The sequence below is a fragment of the Hordeum vulgare genome, chromosome 1H, assembly GCF_904849725.1.
Source record: "Hordeum vulgare subsp. vulgare chromosome 1H, MorexV3_pseudomolecules_assembly, whole genome shotgun sequence".
Taxonomy (NCBI): domain Eukaryota; kingdom Viridiplantae; phylum Streptophyta; class Magnoliopsida; order Poales; family Poaceae; genus Hordeum; species Hordeum vulgare.
In genome coordinates this window covers 312,880,196-312,886,142 of record NC_058518.1, presented here as the reverse complement: position 1 = coordinate 312,886,142, position 5,947 = coordinate 312,880,196, and positions in this window count along the sequence as shown.

Here is a 5,947-nt window from a genome sequence, read left to right as displayed (position 1 = left end):
GCAAGCTCTAGTGATCATTCTAAGGACTAGAGTAAGCATCTCGGAGTTGGATTATGTGCTTTGATAAGGTGATCTAAGCTTTTTGGGTTTATACAAAGTTTATGAGAAACTTGTATTTCCAAGGAAGTGAGTGGGAGCACTATAGAATTTCTGATAAGTATATGTGTTAGACATATTGTTGATCGGAAATGATGTAGAATTTTTGGAAAGCATATAGGGTTATTTGAAAAACTGTTTTCAAAGGAAAACTTGGATTGACCTACTTGAACATTGAGCATCAAGAGCTATAGAAATAGATCAAGACGTTTGATAAAACTTTCAATGAAATGCATGCCTTGACAAGTTTTTGAAAAATTTCAAAATAGATCGGCAAAGAAGAAGTTCTTGGTTGTGTTGTAAGGTGTGAATTTGAGTAAGACTCAAAGCCCGACCATGGAAGAAGAAAGAGAAAGGGCGAAGGTCGTCCCCTATGCATTAGCCGTAGGCTCTATAGTATGCTATGTTGTGTACCGCATCTGATGTGTGCCTTGCCATGAATCTGTCAAGGGGTACGAAAGTGATCCAGGAGGGGATTACTGGACAGCGGTCAAAATTTATCCTTAGTAACTAGTGGACTAAGGAATTTTTCTCGATTATGGAGGTGGTAAAAGAGTTCGTCGTAAAGGGTTACGTCTATGCAAACTTTGACACTGATCCGGATGACTTTGAGAAGTAAACCGGATTCGTATAGTGGAGCAGAAATTTAGAATAGTTCCAAATGGAATGTTAGTAGCAGCACCTACAGGATGACATAGAGATTTGTAAAGCACACTCAGATTTGAAAGGTTCAGACCTGTTGAATAAAACCTCTCTCACAAGCAAAACATGAACAAACCCCATAACAGTATGGGTGTTAGATTCATTACAATCACATAGTGATGTGAAGTAGATTATTGACTCTAGTGCAAGTGGGAGACTGTTGGAAATATGCCCTAGAGGCAATAATAAATTTGTTATTATTATATTTCCTTATTCATGATAATCGTTTATTATCCATGCTGTAATTGTATTGATTGGAAACTAAAATACATGTGTGGATACATAGACAAAACTCTGTCCCTAGTAAGCTTCTAGTTGAGTAGCTCATTGATCAAAGATGGTTAAGGTTTCCTAGCCATAGACAAACGTTGTCACTTGATAAGGTATCACATCATTAGGATAATGATGTGATCGACAAGACCCAAACTATGAATGTAGCATATGATCGTGTCAGTTTGTTACTACTGTTTTTCTGCATTTCAATGTATATGTTCCTATGACCATGAGATCATGCAACTCGTGGACACCAGGGGAATACCTTGTGTGTATCAAACATCGCAACTTAACTCGGTGACTATAAAGGTGCTCCAAGGTATCTTCGAATGTGCCTGTTGGGTTGGCATGGATCAAGACTGGGATTTGTCACTCCGTATGATGGAGAGGTATCTCGGGGCCCACTATGTAATACAACATCACAATAAGCCTTGCAAGAAATGTGGCTAAGGAGTTAGTCATGGGATCTTGTATTACGAAATGAGTAAAGAGACCTGCCGGTAACGAGATTGAACTAGGTATGGAGATAACGACGATCGAATCTCGGGAAAGTAACATACCAAAGGACAAAGGCAACGGCATACGGGATTAACCGAATCCTTGACATAGAGGTTCAATCGATAAAGATCTTCGTAAAATATGTAGGAGCCAATATGGGCATCCACGTCCCGCTATTGGTTATTAACCGAAGAATGTCTCAGGTCATGTCTACATAGTTCTCGAACCCGTAGGGTCTGCACACTTAAGGTTCAGTGACGTTTTGGTATACTTGAGTTATAGGTGTTGGTGATCGAAGCTTGTTCGGAGTCCCGGATGAGATCCTGGACGTCACGAGGAGCTCCGGAATGGTTCGGAGGTAAAGATCGATATATAGGAAGTCTTCTTTTGGTCACCGGAAAAGTTTCGGGCTCATCAATAGTGTATCGGGGGTGTCGGGAGGGTACTGGGGGCCACCGGGAGTGGGGTAATGATCCTAGGTCTTCATGGGCCAAGAGAGGAGGCAAAACAGACATTAGTGGGCTGGCCAAAGCATCCCCTAAGGGGCCATGTGGCAGGAGTGGAGAGAAAAGGCAAAAAGCCAAAAGGTGGAAGGGTTTCCAAGTGGGGGAGTAATCCTACTAGGAATATGATTGGAGTTGGACTCCCCTCTCCTCCCCACTTCGGCCGACCCAAGGAGAAACCCTAGGGCACCGGCCTCCCTTATCTCCTCCTATATATACTAGAGGTGTTGAGGGTTTTTGTAGACACAGAAAATAGCCACGTGCTCCCTCTTCCTCCAGATCATAGCTCCTCCTCTAGTCTAGTTCGGCGGTGCTTAGGCGAAGCCCTGCTGGATTAGTTCACCACTTATGCCTTTTCTCTCTTATTTTGTAAGGTTTACATGAAGAGGGAGAATGCCGGCAGCTGGAATACTGGCCTGAAAGTGGAGCAAGTTTCGGATACCTATTCTGCGCAACTCCAAATGCCGTGAAACACAACGAGGATTTTTTTTCGGGATTTATAAAAAATACTGGGCCGAAGACGTGCCAGAGGGGCGCTAGCAGGCGGCCACAAGCCTGCTAGGCGCGGCCACCACCCCTGGCCGCGCCTAGGGGGCTTGTGGGCACCCAGCTGGCCCTCTGGTTCCCCCCTTTGGCTATAAGAAGGGTTTCATCCTAAAAAAGCCAGGAGGAGGCTTTTCGGAGGATTCGTCGCCGCCACGAGGCGAAACTTGAGCACAACCAATCTAGAGCTCCGGCAGGACGATCCTGCTGGGGAAACTTCCCTCCCAGAGGGGAAAAATCGTCGTCATCGTCATCACCAACACTCCTCTCATCAGAGGGGACTCATCACCATCAACATCTTCATCAGCACCATCTCATCTCCAAACCCTAGTTCATCACTTGTAAGCAATCTCCGTCTCGCGACTCCGATTGGTACTTGTGAGGTTGCTAGTAGTGTTACTTACTCTTTGTAGTTGATGCTAGTTGGATTACTTGGTGGAAGAGTTTATGTTCAGATCCTTGATGCTACTCATTACCTCTCTGGTCATGAATATGATTATGCTTTGTGAGTAGTTACTTTTGTTCCTGAGGACATGGGATAAGTCATGCTAATAGTAGTCATGTGAATTTGGTATTCGTTCGATATTTTGATGTGATGTATGTTGTTTTTCCTCTAGTGGTGTTATGTGAACGTCGACTACATAACACTTCACCATTATTTGGGCCTAGAGGAAGTCATTGGGAAGTATTAAGTAGATGATGGGTTGCTAGAGTGACAGAAGCTTAAACCCTAGTTTATGCATTGCTTCGTGAGGGGCTGATTTGGATCCACTAGTTTAATGCTATTGTTAGACTTTGTCTTAATTCTTTTTACGTAGTTGCGGATGCTTGCGAGAGGGGTTAATCATAAGTGTGATGCTTGTCCAAGTAAGGGCAGTACCCAAGCGTCGGTCCACCCACATATCAAACTATCAAAGTAACGAACGTGAATCATATGAACATGATGAAAACTAGCAAGATAGAAATTCCCGTGTGTCCTCGGGAGCATTTTTTTCCTCCTATAAGACTTTGTCCAGGCTTGTCCCTTGCTACAAAAGGGATTGGGCCACTTTGCTACACCGTTGCTACTTTTGTTACTTGTTGCTTGCTGCGAATCATCTCACCACACAACTACTTGTTACCGATAATTTCTTGTCAAATCCTTCTGCTCCTCGTTGGGTTCGACACTCTTACTTATCGAAAGGACTAGATAGATCCCCTATACTTGTGGGTCATCAAGACTCTTTTCTGGCGCCGTTGCCAGGGAGTGAAGCGCCTTTGGTAAGTGGAAATTGGTAAGGTTACATTCATATAGTGTGCTGAAATTTATTGTCACTTGTCACTATGGAAACTAATCCTTTGAGGGGCATGTTCGGGGTATCTTAACCTCGAACGGAAGCACAAATAGTTTCTCCTCAACCTGCAGCACCTACTAAAAATATTTGCTTTGAATTTCCTTCAGGTATGCTTGAGAAACTGCTGGCTAATCCTTTTACAGGAGATGGAACATCACATCCAGACTTGCATCTAATCTATGAAGATGAAGTTTGTGGTTTATTTAAGCTTGCAGGTTTGCTCGAGGATGAGGTCACGAAGAAGGTTTTTCCTTTATCTTTGAAGGATTAGGCGTTGACATGGTATAGGCTATGTGATGATACTGGATCATGGAACTACAATCGGTTGAAATTGGAATTTCATCAAAAGTTTTATCCTATGCATTTAGTACATCGTGATCGGAATTATATTTATATTTTTTGGCCTCGTGACAGAGAAAGCATCACTCAAGCTTGGGGGAGGCTTAAATAAATGTTATATTCATGCCCCAATCATGAGATCTCGAGAGAAATTATCATTCAGAACTTCTATGCTCGGCTTTCTCATGATGATCGCACCATGCTTGACACTTCTTGTATCGGTTCTTTTATGAAGAGAGATATTGACTTCAGATGGAATTTATTGGAGATAATTAAATGCAACTCTGAATATTGGGAGCTTGAAGAAGGTAAGGAGTCAGGTATGAATTTCAAGTTTGATTGCGTTAAATCCTTTGTTGAAACAAATACTTTTTGTGACTTTAGCGCTAACTATGGACTTGACTGTGAGATAGTAGCTTCATTGTGTGAATCATTTGCTGCTCATATTGATCTCCCCAAAGAGAAGTGGTTTAAATATCATCCTACCTTAGAAGTCAATATAGTTAAACCCAATCCAACTGAAGAGAGAGTCATTGCCTATATTGATCCTATTGTTCCCAGTTCATACATTGAGAAACCACCTTTCCCTGTTAGGATAAAGGATCATTCTAAAGCTTCAACTGTGATACGTAGAGGCTACATTAGAACACCTACACCCCGTGAGCAAATTAGAGTTGAACCTAGCATTGCTATTATCAAAGATCTTCTATCTGACGATGTTGAGGGACATAATATTCACTTCTATGAAGATGCTGCTAGAATTGCTAAACCTCACGCTAGAGACAAACATAGGCCTGTTGTTGGCACGCCTATTGTTTCTGTTAAGATAGGAGATCATTGTTATCATGGTTTATGTGACGTGGGTGCTAGTGTTAGTGCAATACCTCAATCCTTATATGATGAAATCAAAGACGAGATTGCACCTATTGAGATAGAGCCTATTAATGTCACTATTCAGCTTGCCTATTGAGATACTATCTACCCTGTGGGAATTGTTAGGGATGTTGAAGTCTTGTGTGGTAAAACGAAGTATCCTGCTGATTTCCTCGTTCTTGCTACCACCCAAGATAGCTTTTGTCCCATCATATTTGGCAGACCTTTTCTCAATACTATCAATGCTCATATTGATTGTGAGAAGCAAACGGTCACTATTGGCTTTGAAGGCCTGTCACATGAGTTCAATTTCTCCAAGTTTGGTAGACAACCTCATGAAAAAGAGTTGCCTAGTAAGGATGAAACTATTCCCTTAGCTTCTATTGTCGTGCCTCCTACGGATCCCTTAGAGCAGTACTTGCTTGAGCATGAAAATGATATGCATATGGATGAAAGGGATGAGATAGATAGAGTTGTCTTAGAACAATATCCTATTCTTAAGAATAACTTGCCTGTTGAACTGCTTGGGGATCCACCCCCACCAAAGGGTGATCTTGTGTTTGAGCTTAAACAGTTGCCAGATACTCTTAGGTATGCTTATCTTGATGAAAAAGAGATATATCATGTCATAATTAGTGCTAGCCTCCCAGAACATGAAGAAAAGAAGTTACTAAAAACTCTGAGGAAGCACCGTGCTGCTATTGGATATACTCTTGGTGATCTTAAGGGCATTAGTCCCACTCTATGCCAGCACAAGATTAAAACTGATCCTAATTCCAAACCAGT